This window comes from Halichoerus grypus, chromosome 3 (assembly GCF_964656455.1).
Source record: "Halichoerus grypus chromosome 3, mHalGry1.hap1.1, whole genome shotgun sequence".
Taxonomy (NCBI): Eukaryota; Metazoa; Chordata; class Mammalia; order Carnivora; family Phocidae; genus Halichoerus; species Halichoerus grypus.
Genome location: NC_135714.1, coordinates 92,462,551 through 92,485,468, shown reverse-complemented (window position 1 = coordinate 92,485,468; position 22,918 = coordinate 92,462,551). Strand labels below are relative to the sequence as shown.

The 22,918-nt window shown below is 37.3% G+C and overlaps 1 protein-coding gene across 2 annotated transcripts in view; it reads right to left on the bottom strand.

Annotated features, from left to right (window-relative positions):
• The window catches only part of ANK2 (ankyrin 2), a 628,385-nt gene that overhangs the window by 346,713 nt on the left and 258,754 nt on the right, over positions 1 to 22,918 (bottom strand). The window lies entirely within an intron of this gene.

The following is a 22,918-nucleotide window of genomic DNA, read 5'->3' as shown; positions in this document are numbered from 1 at the left end:
GGGGCGCCTGAGTGGCTCAGTGGGTTAAGTGTCAGACTCTTCATTTCAGCTCAGGTCATAATCTCAGGGTACTGAGATCAAGCCCCACATGAGGCTTTGCACACAGTACGGAGTTTCTGAGGGGTTTCTCTCCCCCTCTGCCCCTCTCTTTCTCCCCCTCTCTCAAATAAATTAAATATATATATATATTTTTTTTAAATTAAAAAGTCAGGAGGTTTGATATCAAAACTCTGATTTCGGGGTGCCTGGGTGGCTCAGTCAGTTAAGCGTCTGCCTTCGGCTCAGGTCATGATCCCAGGGTCCTGGGATCGAGCCCCGCATCGGGCTCCCTGCTCCTCGGGTAGCCTGCTTCTCCTCCCTCTGCTCCTCCACGCCCACTCGTGTGCCCTCTCTCTCTCTCTCTCTCTTGCTCTTGCTCTCTCTCTCAAATAAATAAATAAAATCTTTAAAAAAAAACCCCTCTGATTTCTTACCTTTTTTTAAATTTTTTTAAGTTTTTTATTTATTTAAGGAATCGCTACATGCAATGTGGGGCTCAAACTCAGGACCCTGAGATCAAGAGTCACATGCTCTTCAGACTGAGCCAGTCAGGCACCCTTGATTTTTTTTAGTCTTTTGAAAACTCAGCTCTGGCAACACAGAGCTCACATCTCTACATGGGAACAATAAATAGAGCTAAATTGCAGCAGTTCCTTTTAGAGAGGGCATTTGCTTTCCACATCTCAGGTCCCAAGTGTCAGTTGCCATATATCACAACACTTGTGTTTGTGGGTTTTGTTTTTCATTAAGAAATTTATCTCATTCTCTGTGTCTATCAAATGTCAAAGGCAAAATGACTAAGAAACCAAGCAATTCTTCTTATGCCCATCCAGCTTCATTTATTTACTTAACTTGTCTCTTCCTATTTTAATTCATATCCCTGGTCTCCTTATTTTATAAATTAGGAAATGAACACACATAAAGATGAAATCTTCTACATAAGTTCACCTATGTATAATCTCTCACTGTTTAAAGTTACATAGCTATTAGTTATACCACCCATACATCCACATCTCACAAAAACTTCTTTTCCACAAAATAATTCCCTTCCCCCCAGCCCTTGGGTCCCCTTAGCAATTTGTATCTACAGATTTCACACAGAAAAAGAAAGAGGTATTCATTAACAATTCACAAGAACCCAGGAAACAACATAGAAAGCTAATTACAACTGCATGAGGACATAACTTTATTCATTTTGAAGAAATGTAGGTATGATCAAAGAGAAGCCTTAGAAAGTGTCACAGAGATTAATTTTTAGCAAAGTTTTGAGTAAAAGAAACATTATATACCAGGAGTTTGGAGATTATCCATAAAGGTATAAAAAGAGAGAGAAATTTACATTTGTTTGGACAAAGTGAAGAATACAACTGGAAATGGGCCTGTCAGGAAATAAATATGTGAGGAAGCGTTGGCAAGAATGAAGTAAAGTATATAAGAAAACCCAGGGAGATTCCCAATATCCACATATACAACCACCTGTGCTGTTATGGTTCTTACCTCATGGGTGTGTGTTGTGAAGGGTGAGGGATGGGGGAGTTCATGGAGTCAGCCACTTTATACATGCTGTCTTGTTTAAAAAAAAAATGCAATGTGATTAGAGTGGCATCTAAGGATTGATCCTGGCTGTTATGTTTAGGATAAAATTAGGGAAGAAGGCAGAAAGGAGCAAAGGAAAATAATTAGAAAGAGAAAGGAATAATGAGGAGTACTTTGTACAAGGATTATGAATGTAAGAATTAGGAAAAAAATAATGACTTTCAGAATTTCAGTTTTTGAATAATAATGAGAGAACATTCCAAGAGTATCAATTGTATGCTACAGAAACCAAAAGGTACCATACTGATATGCACGTAGTTTCTAAAAATTAACACAATTAGATTAACTATAAATGTAAACATAAGAGGATGTATAGGAATTCTCTGTACCTTACTCTTAATTTTGATGTGAATCTAAAACTACTTTTTAAAAAAGCCCTTTTTAAAAAAAAAAAAAGAAAGATTTCTTTTAGTTTAAAACCTAAAAGAAAAAGAATGCTGGATAAGATTAATCTTTAGCATGTTTAATGACATTCTTCGGGGCACCTGGGTGGCTCAGTTGGTTAGGCAACTGCCTTTGGCTCCCTGCTCAGTGGGGAGTCTGCTTCTCCCTCTGCTCTTCACCCCACTGTGCTCTCTCTCGCTCTCATTCTCTCTCTCAAATAAATAAATAAAATCTTTAAAAAACTCAAAAAAAAAAGAAAAAAATAACACATTCTTCATACTTTTTACTACCATAGGGCCTGAAATTTTGTGACTAACAACGATTTAGAATCAATAACATGAATTGTACTATCTTCTAGCCTCAAACAATAATTTGTACATGGCATTCATTGCATGCTTTTTGTAAGGCTGGAGAGTGGAGGTGTATTTAAATTTGCATAATGTCCTTGGAGTCTTTACCATACAAGCTCTACAGGAGAATGCTTTGTCCTGGAGCACTTCACAATTATCATGCTGGCCACAGGCCACGTAACTACTGCTATAGTTAACACAACTCCTGGCAGGGACAGTTAGGAGTATTCCCTTGAGTTCCCTTGGGTTGTTTTGTTTTTTTTTCCCCTCCCTCTTTGTAGTGTTTCATTTGTTTGTTTTTGTAGATTAAGGAAAATTTTTGCATCATTTTAAAAGTGTTTTTTTTTAATGTGGCAAATTGACAAACTACATTAAGTAGAGAGAAAATTTTTTATGGAGGAAAATAAATCTGGTATGGTAAAGTTGAACAGGCTAATGTCACCTGTGTCTGTCTGAGGGTATGTCTAGTATGTTGGTAATTTTTAAGTAAGAGTAAAATACATTAACATCTACTGTTCATTATTAAACCCTGCCTCTACAATGAAGGAGGATACTCTTAGGGAGGGTAAATATATAATTTCATGCCGTATTGAATAATATGAATTTAATTTAAATAATATTAAATAATACGAGTTTAATTTAAATTGAACAACAATTTAAAGAATTCCTTTATATCTATCTTCTTTTGTTTCTTATTCTCATTCCCTGGTCTCTTTAAACCTGATATGAACATAGGTTCTGTGTTAATGAACTAGAATAGGTAAAGTTACTAAAACAAGAGTCTACTCTTTATACAAAACATTTTAAGTTCCACGAAGGAAGGGACGTTATCTGTTTCCTTCACCGTTGCCTTTCAAAATTATCTTCTTCTGAAGGAAATGTATTGATTTCCCCCAATTATTTATTAAGCACCTGCTAAGTGCCAGGAACTAAGCCAGGTGCTGGAGCGCTAGCGGTGAACAAATCAAAGACCCCACTCTCACTGAGCTTACACAAGGTGAGGTGACAGAGAATGATGGGGGCAGGGCAATTTTACATGAGGTGTCCAGATACATCTCTGAGAAAGTGACATTTGTTCAGGGACCTGAAAGGAGTGTGGGCATCAGCTACCTGCACGTCAGTTCACAGCATGCCTGGCAGCGGACTAGAGTGCGCATGCGTGGAGCACTCGGTGACGCCCCAGGAGGCGGAGGTGAATTGTGGAGGCTGGGAGGTGGAGAGTGATGGGCTTGGGTAGCTGGAACCACTCATGCAGGGCAAGGCGCTTGCTGGGTTAGATTAATGGTGGGGGTATGTGGAACGAGATGGGGGCTTCATGTTGAAATACAGAGTACTGAGAAATGCCAGCTGTGATCTGAATTCGCTCTATTTTTTGGTCTTCATTTATGGACTGACTCACTCCTCTTTTCCTCTCCCACCCATAAGTCCAAACTAGTTTTGAATATTGGACACTCCCTAGAACTATGTACAGATTTTTTTTTTAAAGATTTTATTTATTTATTTGATAGAGAGAGAAAGAGAGACAATGAGAGAGGCAACACAGTAGGGGATCGGGAGAGGGAGAAGCAGGCTTCCCCCCCCCCCCAAGCAGGGAGCCTGATGCGGGGCGCGATCCCAGGACTCTGGGATCATAACCTGAGCCAAAGGCAGACGCTTAATGACTGAGCCACCCAGGCGCCCCTATGTACAGATTTTTTAAAAATCAATTTTAACATTTATTACTTCTATATGATTCAAGTAATAGAAGGGAAATCTTCCCTTTTTCTGTAGCTTTTTTGAACTAATTATGCTAACCTCTTGAAATTCAGCAGCACTGTTCCCATCAGGATAGAAAAAGCATAATGAGGTAACTTTGGCTAATTTTTCAGGACTCATTATTGCATCATCCAGTCAATGAAAGGTGATATGAAGTTTCTGCTGAAAATAGGCCATGGTTCTTATGACACTAAAGCCACTCCCTTAACTCCCTCAAGGTTAAATGAATTAGTGTCAGCCTCATTGACAGAAGAGGTAGCAATTATATTTTTAGTTAGTTTTTTTTTTTTTAATTTTTATTTATTTGACAGAGAGAGACACAGCGAGAGAGGTAACACAAGCGGGGGAGTGGAAGAGGGATTAGCAGGCTTCCCGCGGAGCCGGAGCCTGATGCGGGGCTTGATCCCAGGACTCTGGAATCATGACCTGAGCCTAAGGCTGAAACTTAACGACTGAGCCACCCAGGCGCCTCTATTTTTAGTTTTTAAATTTCTTTTTTTTTTAAGATTTTATTTATATATTTGAGAGAGTGGGTGAGAGAGAGAGAGAGAGAGAGCGCGCGCACCCGCGCGCACAAGCAGGGGGGGTGGAGCAGAGGGAGGGGGAGAAACAGACTCCCCGCTGAGCAGGGCTTGATCCGTGGACTCCAGGATCATGACCTGAGCCGAATGCAGACACTTAACCGACTGAGCCACCCAGGCGCCTCAGTTTTTAAATTTCTTTAGCATGTTTAGCTCTAAATGGATGCAATACATTCTAAAATTCCACATACAATCTGTGCCTACTTGCTGGCGATGGTCAAGTGCCTACAGATGTGGCCAGGATTCTAGGACGACCAAGTACTAGGCCCTGGATAAATCTCTGAACCATTCTGTGTCACCATGAAAAGTGAAGGGTTTGTACCCTTCCAGTTGGAAAATGCCATTATCTTAGAACTGAATATCAAATACACTGTAGATAAGAAATGTACAATTTAAGGATGAAGAACTAGAATAGAATTTAATAGAAATAATGCTTTTCCTCTTAAGCCATAGTTTGCAATCTGGTAAAATACGCACTTCATAAATGATGGGAACATGCTGAATTTGCCATAAATATTTATCTATAGATTTATGTGTGTTATCAGATACATATGATGAGCAACATTATACGTACAAATTGATAATCTGTCCTATTTTCCCTCTGCATAGGGAAAAAATTCACACAAACATGTATATGTGCACACACATATTCTTTGTAGAAGCAAACTTGCTGGATCTCCTGGACAGCAAAGAATCCCAAAGTTTTTATCTATTAATAAAAAATTATCTAAATAGGAGAAACACTTAGGAAGCTCCAAAGGTTTAGAAAAAAAAAGGAAAATGGGAGAGAACAAGAAAGCTATCCCACAGACTGTTGACTTCAAAGTGAGAAGCTTAGTGTTATGTTGTTTAAGCATTACTTTAGTTATTATTGTTAATATTTTAAAACATAGTTAATTCTTAAAACAGTTTCATTTAAGTGTCTTTTCCTTCCCTTTAGATTCCAAGCTCCTCAAAAGCTTGACTCAAATTACCTAATATATACTTGTATGTAACACAGATTTAATAAACAATCACATGGGGAAGTAGAGAGGTTGCCATAAATACATGATAAAATGTTTCAGCCAATGAATTACAAATACTTGTATATATTTCAGAAAGTCATTTCCTTATAAAGATGGAAAAGTTATTTTCCAAGATAATGTTTCTTGACTTAAAAAAAAAAAAATCATACAAGATAGATAAAATGGGATCCAATCCAGGAGAGGTAAATAAAAAATATCCAAAAAATTTAGCTCTCTGCTCCTCAGGAGCCCAATCTGGAATTTTTCCCTGATTCCCCTATGAGTATGCTTTCTCAACTCAGGATCAATCACCAGCGGGTCTCTATATCATTTTCCCCCATACATTTGGGAAGCTATTTCACCACAAAGCTGATGTGAATAGTATACATTTAAAGTTTATTTTAAAAAAATAACAGGAATAAAACATGAAGCATCATCTAGGGTATCAATAGTTGCTTAATTGAGAATAGTACTCACTATTGTCAGAATTAATACAAGGCTTAAAGCTGTGGGTTATATAGCCTGAAAGTTTTGCAGCCCTGAAAGAAAAGCTTCTTTTAATTATATGAGTTTCTCATAAATAAATCCTTTTTATATTGCAGACTCCTAAACTTTAGTAAATATATTGGAAGAATTCTTACTTAAAGCTACATTACCTTACAAAGAAACAATGGAAAATGAAAGGATATATTGGATTTAATCAATGGAATAAATGGTCAGTCATTTTGGCTAACTTGATCACAGCTGGGTCATTAAGAGAACCCTGAAGTTGTTAAACAAAATTCACAAGTGTTTTCAGTGCTAGTTTTGAGTCAGGTTGGGCTGAATCATATGGGTGACTAATGATTAATGGACTGAAAAAACTTTGAAAGAGCTGCATCATTTGAACTTAATATCACAAGAGAAGAAAGAAATTTCTGATAGCCCAAATTGCCTTCATTTGAGAAATCAAGATGGTTTTATAAAAGATGTTTGGTCTCCATTACAGGCAGAGAACTATTCTGAAACTTTCCAAGGAGCTATTGAAATTCAGTGATGCATCTACATCCGGAGGATGGCAGGCGATGCATTTTCTCTATGGAGATTTGCCTTAGGAAGTGAATTCACATAGTCTTCTGTATTAGAAAACGTAGTTTTAAGGAACAAAAAGAGTAGAGAAAACCTAATAGACCTCTGTCTGATATCAAATTGTATCACAATGTTCTCTTCCTCTTTTGAATAATAATTATTTCTAACTAGTGCTTTATTGTTTAAAATCTTATTCATATTATTTCAATAATTTGATCTTCTCAAGAGCTTAAAGAGGTGGGTAGGTTTATACTAGCAGCGTTAGGGAAGGATTCAAAAATGCAGACACTTGCTTCTTTCCTCTCCCTAGAATTATACCTCAATCCTTTCAGATTTTTTACCCTCAAAATCTCACTTTTTGCCATGAGATCATCCCTGGCGACCCTACCTAAAATTACAAATCATCCCACACGTTTCATGCTTTCTTTTTCTCTTTTATTTTTTTTCTTTGCACTCATCACTCCAATATATGATATATGTTCTTCTTTAAAATTTTTGTTCATTCACTTCCCCTATTAGAACACAGGCCTATAAAGGCCCCTGCTTTTGCTCTTTTTATCTATGCTGTTCACGGCTACATCTCCAGCTTCAAGAAAAAGTGTCTGGCACATATTAGGTGCCCAGCAGGAGCTGTTTAAATGAATGGAATCAGATTTCTCTCTTGTCTCTTCCTCTATATAAAGTTGTTAATAGTTCCTATCAAATAAGATTGTTAGGAGGATGAAATCAGCTAAGACATAAGTCTTAGCACAGGGCACCTGGGTGGCTCAGTCGGTTAAGCATCTGCCTTCAGCTCAGGTCATGATCCCAGGGTCCTGGGATTGAGCCCTGCGTCAGGCTCCCTGCTCAGTGGACAGTCTGCTTCTCCCTCTCCCTCTGCTGCTCCCCCCTCCCTCAAATACATAAATAAAATCTTTAAAAAAATTAAGCACTTAGCACAGTACTCAGCATGTAATAAGCATAGAATCAATATAAGCCCTTATTACCTCCATTTTTCAGATATGAAAACTGAGATTTAGAGAGGTTAAATGATTTTTCTAAACCATACAGCAGGTATTGAGTATGGTCTGAGCAGGATCTGCTTGATTTTCTTTCCAGTATAGTTTTTAAACAGATCATTCAATACCATAAATGTTACCTTCTATACAATGAACCTATTGAAAAATGCTTTGGAATAAAATGCCTCATAAAAATAGCTACCATTTATTCACTGTTTACCATGAGCCAGACATTTTGCTTTACATAAATCTTTTCTGTTAATACTCATTAAGGACCCTATAGGATTGATCCTATTATTATCCTTGTGCTATTGATAAAAAAAAATTGAGGCACAGAGATGTTAAGTAACTTGACTAAGGTCCCAGAGCTAAGAAGAGGCAGATCTGGGATCTAAGGTCCTTCAGCTCCAGAGCCCTCAGCGCCACACCCAAGCTTCCCTCCACTTGATACTGCTTTCCACCCTCTCGCGGCAGAGGTCTGACCAGCATTCACCCTAGGGAGACTCCAGGGGGTTTCTGAGTGATTCATGGGAGAACAGAATAGTTTGTGAGACCAAAAACCCCTGAAACATCTCACACTAAGAATCTAGTGGAATAATGGGAATGTGCAAAGGGAAGAAGTGTTATGCTCAAAGAGTACAGGGCTCTCTGAATCCTCTCTTTGTGCATTAAAGCTTCTATTCATTGGGATTTAAGAGAAAAAAAAATCCCTTTACTCTCTGTGCTTTGAAGGGTTTTACATCATTGCTTCTCACATTCCAATAATTCAGCAGAAACAGCTGTTCTGCTGTCCTGGGCAAGAAGCCATGAACTGCATTCCAAAGAACATGCTCCATGTAATTATTATTTATTAATTAATGCTATAGCTCCTGCCTTATAATAAATGAATATCTGCAGAAAAGAGTAAAGAGAAAGACCATTTCTTTTTCTTATTTCTTATTTCTATTTCTCCAACCCAAAGCAATACGCTGAATTTATATTCCTATCCTTTAAATGAACTGCTACATTATTCTCTTCATTTTTCAGATAAATTCATTAAGAATTCCTCCTTGTCTTTTGGTAGAATATAGACCAGAAGCTTCTTATCATTTAAACTACTCATAATCAAAAGTAAAGGAGTTCTTTGGCTTACAGGGTCAAAAAATATAAACAAAAAAATCAAAGACAGTGAAAATGAGAAATGTCTTGCATGTAAATTTTCTAAATGATAAATATTTAAAATAGAAAAATTCTACATAGCTGGTATCAATCTAATGACTGAATAATCAGTTATACAGGTTTTCTGAATCACAGTAAGACCAATATATCTTTAATGCAATAAACAACATCCAATCTTTGAAGTTTGCTCCATTATCTACATAGTTGCACTACATTTATTAGATGATAAGGAATGCCTCCTTAGTGCACACTTAGTTTAGAAATAAAATCCAACATAAATACATTCAGTTGTATTTAGGAATACATTCACTATTTTTCTGGATTTTTATGAAACATAAAAAAATAGTTTAGCTACTTCAGACTTTAAAGTAGTGATATAACTCTGCTAGAAAACAGAAAAATGGAGGGGTGCCTGGGTAGCTCTGTTGGTTAAGCATCTGCCTTTGGCTCAGGTCATGATCTCAGGGTCCTGGGATGGAGCCGCTCGTGGGGCTCCCTGCTCAGTAGGGAGTCTGCTTTTCCCTCTCCCTCTGTGATCTCTCTCTCTCTCTCTCTCAAATAAATAAAATCCTTAAAAAAAAAAGAACAATGGGAGCTTTCTCCCTACAACATAATAATGTCCGAACCCACATTCTTAGAAGTACCGAAATTTTTTTGAATACCATTATAATTTTCTCCTGTACAAAGGTATTTTTAGGCTTAAAATGACTGTGAATCTGTGTTCATAAATAAAATACCTCTTACTTTCTTTTTAAGACTGAATCCATTCTTTCAAAAAATTTAAATATTAACATAAACAAAAATAGTTGTATTTACTCAATCATTAAAAAGTACAATTTCTTTTTCTGGAATATTGTGTTTTTTGCGTGTGTTTTGTTTCACCTGATTTATTTCTGTCCATAAAATTAAAGGCTATATGAGATCAAATAAAAACATTTATCTGAAAGTATTTTCCTTGTAAGAACTGACTTTTATATATCTAGGGCAGATTTTAGATACAAAAAGTGTATTCACAAGTTTATTTACAAGTGAGGTTAAAGTAACATGTTCTCTGTGTATCTATTTCACACCGTATGTGTAGTGACAGAACGGATGGGAACTTTTAACTAGATATTACTGAGAAATACAAAATACTTTTAATGGGGATAGTTTAAAAATTTAAAAAACCTACTGACAGATTATTAACTAGTTATTTTTATATAAAGAGTCTATAAGTACATATATCTTTAAATGTAAGTATGTACACACATCTTTAGTTGCTAATTTAAATTAAAAGCTTTAAAATCCTATCACTGCTCAGGAATAAGAAGGCCACATTGTTCCCCTAAACTGGTTGATTTGGAAAGAAGTACGATAGTTTAGGAGATTTGGCTTCACCTTGAATTTATGCATCAACTTAAATGAAAGAAATAATAGCTAATCACAGAGAATTCTAGAATTAACATAAGAAATTGACATCCTTGCAAGAATCAACCCCACTCTGCTCATTCTCATCCCAAGGAAATGGGGAAAATGAAAAGAATGGTGCCATCCAGAAATTAGCCCTTCAGGAAGAAAGGAAAGGATGCAGTTGCCTGTTGATGGCTGAGGGACAACCAGGGACAATCTGTGACTGTTGGTCTCAGGCTTCTGTGATTCTGTAGCATGACAGCAAGAGAAACCACGTTGATCCTAGAATTGGTATATTCTTTACAGTTTTGCTTTGGTTGGCCCTGGTGATAGCCCCCCAAAAATCATCTCACTTACCATGTTTAGGACAAGTGGTAAAGCATCCTTTAGACCCTACGCCTAAACTAAATTTCTGAACTGGTAAGCTGTCAAATAGTAAAGAATGATTTAATTTATCTTCCATTCACACAGACTCTTCTCCTAGGAGAATGGGATCAACTCCTATGACCTTGACTCTTAATACAAAGATTCCTTAGAGGTTTTGCTACCAAAGTTAAAACCATGCATTTTAAGTGTAAGCTGGTGTTTTGATTGATGGTCAATGACTAAAATCCCTCAAAGTATGGCCCTTACTGCAAGATAGACTTAATTTCAAATTTTCTCTGAGTCACAACCACTAGCTTTGCAAAATGACTTGCTGTCAAGTTGCCTGTGTTTTATATCATTAATTTCAGCCAGTTGCCTCCAGCTACAGAATACTGGTCTCATCAGTTTGAACATGCAAACATGAGACTGACTGACAACTAAAGCACTCTTTAAAAATCTAATGCACTAAACATTTCATCTCGTTATTTTCAAGGGAAATATCATCAAGAATTGTGATAAATTCCCATTGTTTTCACACATATTACTTTGAACTTTTCTTCTTTGTAGCCCATTAAGTCCACATAAGAAAGAGTGTCTCAGCAGCCCTTTGCTTTTACACCCACCACATCCAATTATTTGGAAAATGAATGTTTTGGGGCGCCTGGGTGGCTCAGTCATTAAGCGTCTGCCTTCAGCTCAGGTCATGATTCCAGGGTCCTGGGATCGAGCCCCGCATCGGGCTCCCTGCTCTGCGGGAAGCCACTTCTCCCTCTCACACTCCCCTTGCTTGTGTTCCCTCTCTCGCTGCCTCTCTCTCTGTCAAATGGATAAATAAAATCTTTAAAAAAAAAAAAGAAAATGAATGTTTTCAACATCTGAGGATCAGGTCTCATGGGTCATTTGACGCTGAAATAAAGGTAGAGAGAAAAAGCTTTTCAAAGCAATTGGTATGGATCTCATTGCATCATTTACCATTGGCTCAGAGTGTCTAGTTAATAGGAGCTTCTATAAAACTGCATGCTGCAGCTAAAATTCAACCTTCACTTGCCAAGTTTTTCTAATCCATTTTCAAGTGCACTTGAAACAATTGGAGCATTAAAGGTCCATATGAAAATCTTCATGTTAATGAGAGATGCAAATCCAAGGTTTGGATGGAACCCAAATAATAGGGGTTTCTAAAAGATTTATAGTTGCAGCATACTTCTTAAGAAAGAGTCCATTAACTAAATTTTAGAGTCTTCAGAAAATGTGTTATAGTCCTTATTTCTGCAATGTTGGTTTTAGCTTTTCTATGATAGGCCAAAGTAGAGACTTCTGTCTCACAGAACTTTCTCTTTACAAAAAAAAGATCAAAAACTACCATGCCTACTACTAGGTATTTACTCAAAGAACACAAAAATACTAATTCAAAGGGATACATGCTCCCTGATGTTTATAGCAGCATTATCTACAATAATCAAAATATGGAAACAGCCTAAGTATCCATCGATTGATGAATGGATAAAGAACATCTGGAATGGAATATTACTCAGCCACAAAAAAGAATGAAATCTTGCCATTTGCAATGACATGGAGAGAGCTAGAGAGTATTATCCTAAGTGAAATAAGTCAGAGAAAGAGAAATACCATGTGATTTCACTCATATGTGGAATTTAAGAAACAAAAACAAATGAGCAAAGGGGAACAAAAGAGAGAGACAGACAAACCAAGAAAGAGACTCTTAACTACACAGAAGAAACTGATGGTTATGAAGGGGGAGGTGAGGGGGATGGGTGAAATAGGTGATGGGGATTAAGGAGACACCTGCTATGATGAGCACTGGGTGATGTATGGAAGTGTTGAATCAGTATATTGTACACCTGAAACTATTACACTGCATGTTCACTAACCAGAATTTAAATAAAAACTTAAAAAAAAAACTACTCTGCTCATACATGCAGCACACTGGGTTTCACCCCTTGTTTTTTTCTATTTTTATTTTCTGCAGAGTTCATATGGTCAACCACAGTGCTGTTCACAAAACAGAAAATTGACCAAGTCAGAGTTTTCACCACCTAACACATTTCTTTTTTTTTTTTTAAGATTTTTATTTATTTATTTATTTGAGAGGAGAGAGAGCACCAGCGGGGTGGGAGGAGCAGAAGGAGAGGGTGAAGCAGACCCCCTGCCAAACAGGGAGCCCAACGTAGGGCTGGATCCCAGGACTCCGAGATCATGAGCTGAGCTGAAGGCAGACGCCTATTAACCGACTAAGCCACCCAGGTTCCCCACAAGACATTTCTTAAAAGTGAAATGGATGCTTAAAAAAATTTAAGCTACATAATGTATAATGTACTCAAGGAATATGAAATAAGTTTAATATTTAGCTAAACCAAACAGGAAGATAAACTTTTGCAAAAGACAATCCAGCAGCATACATTAAGGTAAAAAAAAAAAAAAAAAAAAAAGAGCTACAAAGCCTTTGAGACACTTTTAACTTAAAAATTAAGTACTATTTATTTGCTATAGGTGCCCACAAAATTTTCAGAAATTGTGTCCCATGTTTCTAAGAATTGTGTGCCACGTTTCTATACCTGATTAGAAAAAAAGTAGAGGGAACAGTAGAGAATGCTAATGGTAATTCTCCTTTACCTACTGGAGAGAGGAATCAGGCTGAGGGTATGGAGAAGTGGCCCCCAGGCCCTCCAAGTTGATGTGAGGTAGGCAATCAGAGACAATCCACACACCTCTGAGCCTCAGACTCAGCAGGGCAGGGGATGACAGTAACAAAACTAGGCTCTTTGAACCTGCCCGTCCTCACTACTTTCCCACAGTCTCTCCGCTATTAGCCTCTCTGGCAGAATGTTGTAGATGGTCACTAAAAAACCAGAATCCTTTCCTCACTGTTATCCTGGACCCATTTTCTTTTTCTCTAATTTTCCATTCCTTTGGGTCTTAAGGGCAGCCCTTGTAAAAAGCACAAATCCTATGGCAGGGGAGATATGACACAGCTCTTGCCACGACAGGTGAAAGGAGGTATGACATTAATAGCTAATGCCTTCCTTAGCATTTTAGCCCTTTGCAGGAGCAAGATGGCAGCCCAGCGAAGAAGGTGAGACCTGGGGAAGAGCATGCCAGAGCAAAGAAGAGACAGCAGGGACTCTGACAAAGAAAAGGATTGTTGTCAAAAACAGTGTGACAATTTTACCATTCTATCAAAACTGTCTTGCATCACCATCTGGCACTGAGCTATGAGCTGAGCAGAAACTTGGTGGGTGAAGAGCCTACAGAATTTGTTCTTCCTGCACATTGAAAATGTCCATAAAAGATTCTATGGACCACACATCAGATGAGGCTTCTATCTTTCTAAGGCCTCCTGACCTCTCCTAATTGCCCTCAGTGATAGGAAACCTGTCATCTACCAGAGAATTTTTGAAAAGAAAAAAGCTATCTGATAAGAATTTTCTCTGATGATTCTCTTGAATGCTTCTATATCTTTTTTTCCCCCGAAAAAGTTTGTGTGTGTTTTGCCAATACTGACTTCTAAAGACCATATCATTATCTCCTTACTTGCTTGTCTCCCCAAATGTACAAGATGCTAATCCTCCAACCTTGAGCAAGACTTTTTAAATTTATGCTGAATTGTCTTCAATCCTCTAGAAATAAACAAACAAAAATTCATGAAAGTAAAAAACATGATGGACATAAGAAAATATACCCAACTAGGAATTCAAAATCTGTCAGGTTTTCATGGTATTTCTAAATTCCTTTTGTGAAATGGAACCTGACATAACAATAATCATTAGACCATGTAGTTTACACAGAAAATGGAACATGGATTCAATGTGATATAACAGCCCATATATTTTTCATTATTCATGGAGTAGAACTAACAGCAGCAAAACTGCAGGCAGCCAAAAAAAAAAAAATGAAACAAAGCAAAACAAAAAACCCAACAACAAAACTAATAATACTGATAATATGAATGATTTCATGAATATAGTAAATCATAACGTTTACTCCAACAACTAAAAATGCAGTAAACACTGCATAGAGAGCTACAAGTTAGATGTTCTCAAAATTTGGACATATGTTCAGGGAAGTAAGACCTTCTAAAATTTCAACTAGTCACATTATTTTAAAAAATAGTCATTAGCATTTATTTAGGGCTCTGAGCTAGGTCTCTTCTCATCCTTAAACTTTATCATGACCTTGAAAATTAGGTATTATTATATCTTCTCAAAATAGGAGGAAATTAAGGCTTAAAAGAGGTTAAGGATTTGCCAAATTTTATTATTATTATTATTAGGTGCCAGGGCTGTTTCTAAGAATTTCTTTAAAGCTGCTCCATAAACAATAGATAAAATGTTATATGATTCCCCACTTAAGATATATCACCCCAATCCAATCAATATGGCCAGAGTATTGGCTTAAGAGCACCATGTGACTGACATAGTGCTAAGCACTTCACATACATTTTTCTCATTTAGTCTGTACAGTAACTTTAAGAGAATGTCTTAGTCCCTTCGGGCTGCTATAATAAAATACTGCAGACTAGTGGCTTATAAGCAACAGAAATTTATTTCTCATAGTTATGGATGCTGGAAGTCCAAGATCAGAGAGCCAGCATGGCCTCCTTCAGGATGCAGACTGCTGACTTCTCATTGCACCCCCACATGGCGGAAGAGACAGGGGATCTCCCTGGGGTGTCTTTAATAAGGACATGAATCCTATCCATGAGGGCCCAATCACCTCCCAAAGCCTCCACCTCCTAATACCATCACCCTGGGCATTAGGTTTTCAATATATGAATTTGGGTGGGAGGGGGACACATTCAATCTATAACAGATAGTTACTTATTATTTCTATTTATAAAGATGCGCTAACCAAGACTTGGAGAAGTAGCGTCCCCAGAGGCACACAGCTACTAAGTGGCAAAGTCAGGACTGAACTCAGTCTGTTGGCCTGCAGAAGTCATGCTCCTAAACCACTTTGCAATACCACCTTAACCTCTTCAAGTTGGTCAGCAAATGAAGAAGTAAATTGTTTTTTATATAACAAAAGGTGAGCTAAATGCCTGAAGAACAACCAGTTAATAGCAATTGGGTAGTTTCATCAGTCCTACTATGTAGAGAAAGTGCATGACCCCCCTTCTTTTCTTTATATCATATATTCCTAGAATTGAAGAAAATCAGATACAATGAAAATGAAATACTTACTCTAATTCCATCTTCACCAGAACTTTCCCATTTGTAACTTGCTTCCCTGAGTAGATTTATACAAAGAAATTGAGGTACGCTCTGCAGAGATGACTAGTCTATGTATCTGGAAAAGTTTATCTTCCCTTGCAAATGGTTTAAATGGTTTATAAATCCACACCCTGTGCATTGACTCATTGTGAGCAAACCACTAAAGATAGTATACCCCTGGATAAACCGAGAAAAACCAAAACCAAGTTTCTGGACCAGCAAAACTGTGGATGAAATCATGGGCTGTGAATCCAATAGAATAGCTAGTTTAAACAGCCACTCAGGGGGCGCCTGGGTGGCTCAGTTGGCTAAGCTGCTGCCTTCGGCTCAGGTCATGATCCCAGGGTGCTGGGATCAGCCCTACATCGGGCTCCCTGCTCAGCGGGAAGCCTGCTTCTCCCTCTTCCACTCCCCCTGCTTGTGTTCCCTCTCGCTGTGTCTCTCTCTGTCAGATAAATAAATAAAATCTTTAAAAAAAAATAAAAAAATAAAATAAACAGCCACTCAGTATCCCCCAGAGCAAAGTACAGTGGTTTTAAAAGAGGGCTCTGGAAGTGAACTCTCAGTTTTGAATTCTGGCTCTGATATTTAGTAGCCATGTAACCCTGGGAAGCTGTTTAGCTTTACTCTGCTTCAGTGTTCTTATCTATAGAATGGGAATAACAGAAATCTTATAGGGTTCTCATAACTTCATATGGTATCCTAAAGCTTAAATGAGTTAATAATGAAACTTTTATAACAGTGCCTGGCACATACTTATTTCTCAAAAATCTAGTTATTATTATTATCTCTTAGGTCCACAAGCAGCTCAGTCTTTATTTATTAGCCAGCCATCCTATGAAATCTTCAAACATTTTTGGCTTTATTTTCATTTCTGGGTCTCTGCGAAGTGACAACTGACAGAGAATGCTACTTCTAGTTATGCCTCATTCAACCACATATTCAGCCAACCTAAAACCAGCTTTTCAATCCTCAGTGATCAACCTGTTAAAAAAACAGGTAGTTATTTTAATTCCTTAAATTGAATCAAATTCTATGTTACAAAGTTGAAATGAAACAGTCATACAATCTCTTTCCCTCACTTAAAAGTTTAGTGGCTGAAACAAGAAAAAAATGCTGGCTTTATGTTCCATTAAGATGGTGATCAACAAAATCCTTAACCAAATATTTTGAATACCTCTTAAAATAGGATAGAGCAGATATTTAATAAACTCAGAGGCTTTCAACTCTGGGACTAACCCCTTGACAATTTCAATGTTTTGAGTGTAGTTGTGAAGGAAAAAAAAAGTGTTCAAAACTACAATAGGGCAAACATGAAGATAGTCTTAAAGCAGTTTAAAAATCTAGTGTAAAGTTACCTTTGAAAAAACACACTGCCAAGGAAATATATACATGTTTTATATCTATTTATTTAGCAACTATGGATGTACATGATTTTTACCACAAGATGTTAAAAGTAGTTAGCTCTAAGAGATTTTTAACTATCTGCTTTATGCTTTCTAAACTGTCCTCATTTTAGATAAGATGTAAACTATAATTTTAAAAAAAGCTATTTTCATTTTGGAAAAGAGAGAAATATGAACACTAACAGAATTTTTTGGAATCATCCACGTTCTAATGTATGACAGAAATATGAAATGATACTTTTCCTCTCAAATAATCAATGTGTGATCATTGATGGTCTGGCCACTTTGTGAGCCCTTGGAAGGGTCAGATGGAAATGACCTGGAATTAGGTGGTATCTATGAAATCAAAACACTTTAAAAAACAGGCTGTTAGATTACCACCCTCTTACTGTAGATTATATACTCTGAACTGATCACAAACTAGAGGGCAGTTCGTTGGGGGTATCATTCCTTTCCAAAGTATGCTAGCTAGGATCACTTTAAAATACCACCGAGATAAACAATGTCTTTCACTTATGAATTCCAACTGATTGCCAGGGAACTTTAAAGTCCTAGCAACACTGTTGCTATAGCAATGCAACCTGATTAGATATTCTTAGCAACCAGCCACAACTCACACCCACAGTCCCTTCATTTATTCCAAGAAGAATAATGTTGACATTCCAATTTTTAAAATATTCAGATCTCAGTGATAGACATCTATGCTTGAGAGGCCTGTGAGACCCAGTGGAATAGTGAGTTAATAAATAACACACCTGGGTCTTGAACACATCCTGTAGGTATACAATAAACACGTAGAAAAGTGTATTGTACATAGTAGTAAGTAAAGAAGGATTTCATTTGGCCCTAGGAGTATATATATATGTAAATAATGACAGAATCCTTGAATTTCATATTGTAGTAGCTGAAGTGTACATGCTTTTCAGACAAATTGTATATCCTTTCATAGTGAATTAACAGAGATGATAAAATTACATTTGCAACAACAAACAGCACCAATTTGACATTTTGATTCTAAAGCTCTCATCAGAACTGGCATCACACTTGAAAAACCACAGGTACTATTGAGAAAGGGGTATGATTCATCATAATTGTGGCCGTGATATCACACATGCTTAAGTCAGAGCTGGTGTGAGGGACTGTTGAGTTACTGCTCTGAAGGGAAGGATCTGTCACATTCTGAGCAGAAAAAGATTTGAAGACTAAATTCCGGAGTTATCCTGAGGCTGATCTTACTCAGGAAGGTCAGATGCATGATCAGATCTATGAAGGCTCAGAGAAGACAATGGCGGCCTGGAAATCTGCAAATATGACCCGTGCTTCTACAATTAGATGAAGGATGCTTTTCTATAAGCACAGATCCTGAATCATTCTGTTTTGACGTGGAAAATAAACCCAATACATTCTCCCCTCCCCTGAGTGGCTACATTTTAGTGGTTAATAATCCAATCTCTCTCTATATGTGATTTCTATTACAAATGGAGAAGAGGAGTGAAAGGGAATTAAGGCGAAAACCAACCAGAAACAAAGATATGCTTTATTGTTGTTGTCATTGCCCTTAAAAGTTATTAAATTTGAGCCATGGGTATGATGTTATGAAAATAATTACTCTCAGCTAAGCTACAGAATTAGGAAGCCCTTTTGAGAGGTCCCCAATTTTGGTAACTAACTTTAAAATATCAAACATATATAAAAATATGTATAAAAAATTTTTGTACACCCCCTATATAACAATTCAATGCTTCCTAAGAAAATCATCAGTAATGTGTACAAATACACAGCTAGAAGAATGTTCATCCCAGCAGGCTAAAATAACAACTTAAGTGGAGACAGTCTAAAAATATAAAAATGTGGCATTAATTATGGTGTTTTGTATCATGAAATATCATTTCACAATCCCTCTTACCTATGATCTTGAAACCTAAAAAGTGCAAAAAATCCAAAGTTTATATAAAACTTATTTGGCAGAAAAACCCAATCTCACTAGAACTCATTTGACACCAAAACCTAATTGGAAGTGAGACTATTCAGAGGATTTATTTATCTCACACAGTGTGATTATTCTTATGCTTCACTGCAGAAATATTCATGTGTTTGATTACAGGGTGCTGCTCCAGACACTGCTGAAAATGTTATCAAATAAATGTACTTAACTATAATATTTCAAAAGTTCAAAAATTCTGAATTCTAGGGGCACCTGGGTGGCTCAGTCAGTGAAGCATCCAACTCTTGATCTCAGCTCAGGTCTTGATCTCAAGGTCGTGAGTTCAAGCCCCACATTGGGCTCCACATCCAGCCTACTTAAAAAAAAATTCTGAATTCTAAAATATCACCACAAGAGTTCTCTATAAGCACTATGGACATTTATATTTAGTGGAAAGGGGCAGGTTAAAAACTGTATACATCTAGCATCCTCTCTACCTGAAATATTCTCTCCCTGACTCTTACATGGTTTGTTCCTTCTCATCCTTCAGGTCTGAACTTACAAATCTCCTCCTAGAGTTGGTTCCCTATACCACGTCTAAAGAGGACCCCTGGGTTTACTCTCCATCTCATGTGCTGTTTATTTCCCTCATAGCACTTATCACAACCAATGATGAACTCATTTGTTTCTTCACTTGCATATCCAGTGACTATCTCCCCCAACTAGTGCCAGGGCAGAGACCTTATTTGTCTTGTTAACTAAAGTTCACAGCATCTAGCACGTAGTCTGTGCTCAGCATATATTTGTTGAATGAATAACTGAGTAAACAAATGAGTTTTTGTAAATATGTGTGCATTAAAAGATGAAAAAAGACCCAATTTAACAATTTGGTGGAAGTAGGTAGGGGTGTTCCCCCCCCCGGGGGGCTTATCTTTATGTTTGAAATTTTCTGTGAGAAAATAGAACCATTTTTAAGTGATTAGTATATTACTGATTGAATTGATTCACATTACACCAAACTCGTCTCTCAAAGCACTTATCATTACAAAAAGTACCCAATCTTCCTGCTATCAAGAATGTCTTCAGTCAAGATCACACAGAGCAGTTCTTTCAAAATGAGAAAGCAGGCAAAATAAAAGTGAAAGATAAAAGTAAACCCCAGTAGAGGTTCCACATTTCTTCTTTTGCTTCCACCATGTGTGAATTATTATGTTATTTGTTCTTCTGTCTAATTCTCAAGCCAAAGTGCTGCCATATTGTACCACGAGCATAGCAGGGTGTGTGTATGTGCGCGTGCGTGTGTAATCTCTCCTAACAATGAAGCCTTGGAAAACAGGGAATCTAACAAATCTTTGGGTTCATTTATGAGGATAAGATGAAAATTAGAAGCACATACCTACTTTACTAAGGCAAAACATTTCTTCAATATACAATTAAGTATTTCCAAAAATGATTTATCACAGTGAGTTACTGTGGATTATGTTACAAAGGACATATGACAACCAAATGCTAGAAATTCCAAACCCATTCCTAAGACACTTTCTATCCTCAGGAGAGGTCCAGCACTGAGCAAGAGAATGCACCAGGCATCCTCTGACCCAAGTGTAGTTTCTAGAACTACAGGATGTTGGGAAACAGAAAAGTATGTCAGTTACATTTACACAAAACATTCTCAATATGTTTTTCTTCAACCTCCAGACATGTTTTCAGGTAAACTACCTTTAAATTTCCTGGTGTTTGCAGACTTTTTGCATACTCTGTTTTGTATTTATTGTGCCTTTTCCAGATTAACAATTGGGCCCTTTGCTTTAAATCTGGAGGTACTTCAGCAAAAAAAAAAGGGGGGGGATCTGGAGAATGAAGAAACACACACTGAATCCATAAAATATAAAAATAACTGATGTTGGGCACCTGGCTGGCTCAACCCATAGAACACGTGACTCTTGATCTCAAGGCTGGGAGTTCAAGCCCCACGATGGGCATAGACTTACTTATAAAAAATAAAAATAAAAATAACGAATGTGTTTCTAAAACAATTCCAGACTTGGAACTCCAACACTGGAGTTTCCAGAATACATTTAAACCAAAGAACAGCCTGGATTTGCCATCATTGTGAGGAATCCACTGGACACCACCTCCATCTCACTTAGCTCTTACTCTAATTCCAGTAGCAGCTCCAAGAAACAAAGCAAACAAACAAGCAAAAACCCCCACTAACCAGAACAGTGTTCCCCTTTCGCTGCATCTCCGCGCGTTCATAATTTAAAATCTTGGGTTCAGGCACGGTGGAAGAACCAGCTCTTGACAGCCCTCCAAGTATACTTCTGTGGGCAGGTGTGTTTTATTGTCATTTAAAACATGCTGGTTAGGACAAATTGAATTCTTTCTCTGAGGCCCCTTAAGTGAGGCAGCTGAAGATCAGCAGCTGCAAGTTTTTTGCTTTATTTCCCAGCTTGTCTTTGTTAGCTCTGGTCACTGAGCCCTTTTCCCTAATGAACAGGCTCAGTCTGTGGGGCAGCTGGACCAGATTGCTCCTATTCACCACTTAGACATGCAATACAGAATCACAGAGCCAAATCTGCCGACAGCCAGCAAGGATTGTGCTTACTTGAAGTAAGGGAGCATCTGAAATACTCGATAATAAAATCACTCCATGAATGATCCAAAAGTGAAAATGACCCCTTGATTCAATCATTTTCCCCCTATGTTCTCCAAATAGTATTTGGATACATTTATTCCACATTAAGATCCCCAGTAACAAAGGCCTATTTCAGGGACCCCAACTTCGTCACAAGCATGAATTAAACTGAAATTCTTACATCACCTGCTCTATTTTGTTTTTTGTAAGTGACTTTCAAAATTTCAGCCTAAAAGTGGCTTATAATCAGAGGTCACAAATATTCTTTCTGGTATGAGAATTAAATTTCCTGTCTAAAAACTCCAGTCCTAACTAAAACTAAAATAACATTTCCACTGGCATATCAAAACTAAATTCTAAGGTCAGTCTTGCAAAAACAAACAGATGGTGATCATGTGAGGTTTTTCTCTAACTACAAATGCAAGACTTATGTACAACAAACTCCACTTAACTGCTTTTAAGACGCAGTAAAGTGTAGCACACAATGCTTTATGCAGTGTCTAGGGTCCTGTGCCAATGAGAAATCCTGAAATCACAACCTGCGTTTATTTCCATTAAAAACGTAGTTTAAAAAGAAAAACAAGAAAATTCCACTCAGAGAAAAAAATGCAAAAACTTAATAAGTGAATGGTGTGGGTACGATATTGCCAGGATAAATCTACTATAAAACGTAAGAATTAAAACTGCATATAATGGTGGTTCCAAAGATGAAAATGTATGCTGTTCCTGAAAATGGAAGATTACAGAGGAGATGAACTGGAATGCGTGAACTCAAGAGCCTGGATTTACACGGTCTTCAGAAACAGCACTTTGCAATTCCCGAAGGCTGCGTTTGCATTTTTTTTTTTTTTTTGATGCCACATTACAACAATATGACAGTATTGTCTCATATTTAGTTTGCAATCCACTTTAATGCTGGCGTTCATTTTAGCTATACTTGTGCTTGTATAACATTGTCTTATTTATTCACTTTCATCTCTTTGCTTCTGTTTTTAAATCTTAATGCTGTACTTCAAGGTACAAACTCCTTCAGC